Here is a 1072-nt window from a genome sequence, read left to right on the forward strand (position 1 = left end):
TACTACATAACTGTATATATTTGTCAAAATTTTTATATACTTAAAAAGGATAAAGTTTACTGTATGTAAGTTATGCCTCACTAAACCTTTAAACATTTCTAAGAATGTATATCTTTTCAAATTCATTCAACAAATATTTACTACATGTCAACTATGTGCCTGGTACTATTGTAGGCCCTGAGGATACAACAGTGACTAAAATTGACAAAATTCTGTTTTCATGGTGTTTATGTTCTGTTGGGAGAAACAGACAATAAACAAGATTAATATGTAAAATATCTAGCATGTTAGTGTTGGTAAGATTTGCTATCAGAGTAGATATGGGGTGTGAGGAAGAGGAGCCTAGAATTGCCCTTAACAATTGAAAGACAGAGTTGCCATTTATTGAGATGGGAAGACTGGTTAGAGGATCAGATTGAGAGTGAAGAGGAAGAGAATGGGAAACTCTGTTTTGGACATGTCACATTTGAAATGCCTGCTAGATAGCCAATTAGACCTTCCTGGAGGATGCCCAGCAGACAGCTGGATATACAAGTTTGGAGCATAGGTGAGGTCTGACTAAAGATATAATTTTGGAGTCTGGCAGGACATGCAGCAATCTCCCTCTCATTTTAGGAGGGCCATCCCAAGAATAGGGTTGGCTCTTAAAGGCACAAGAGGACAATTTAAGAAAAAAGATATAATTTTGGGATAGCCACCATATGGGAGTAAATACAGACAAAAAAACAGAAGATGTCTGAGGAATGAGCCTCAGTGCTCTCCAATATTAATAGGTCTGAGAATTGAAGAGGAACCAGCAGACTGAGACAGAGTGGCCAGAGGTAAAAGGGAAACCAATCATCTCTGGAGTCCTGGAAGCTGAAAGAAGTGAAGGTTACAAGATGGAGACTGAATGATCTACAACAACTCTGGCTTCGGCAATGTGGAGATCACTGGTAATCTAAAGTAGTTTCAATGGAACAGTGAGCGTGAAAGAAAAAGTTAGAGAAGTTTGTAAACATTTAGAAAGAAGCACTGTTCACTATAATGTTAAAACTAAAATGTTAAATCTGCTCTTCCATTTTTTAATAGT

General features: G+C 37.2%; 1 non-coding gene across 1 annotated transcript; it reads left to right on the forward strand.

Moving 5' to 3' along the window:
• Positions 1–549: 549 nt before the first annotated feature.
• LOC115860314 (small Cajal body-specific RNA 11) lies at positions 550–665 on the forward strand. The gene has a single exon (XR_004042419.1). It is a non-coding gene; the product is annotated as a small Cajal body-specific RNA 11 (non-coding RNA).
• The last annotated feature ends 407 nt before the right edge of the window (positions 666–1072 follow it).

This window comes from Globicephala melas, chromosome 3, assembly GCF_963455315.2.
Source record: "Globicephala melas chromosome 3, mGloMel1.2, whole genome shotgun sequence".
NCBI classification, from domain to species: domain Eukaryota; kingdom Metazoa; phylum Chordata; class Mammalia; order Artiodactyla; family Delphinidae; genus Globicephala; species Globicephala melas.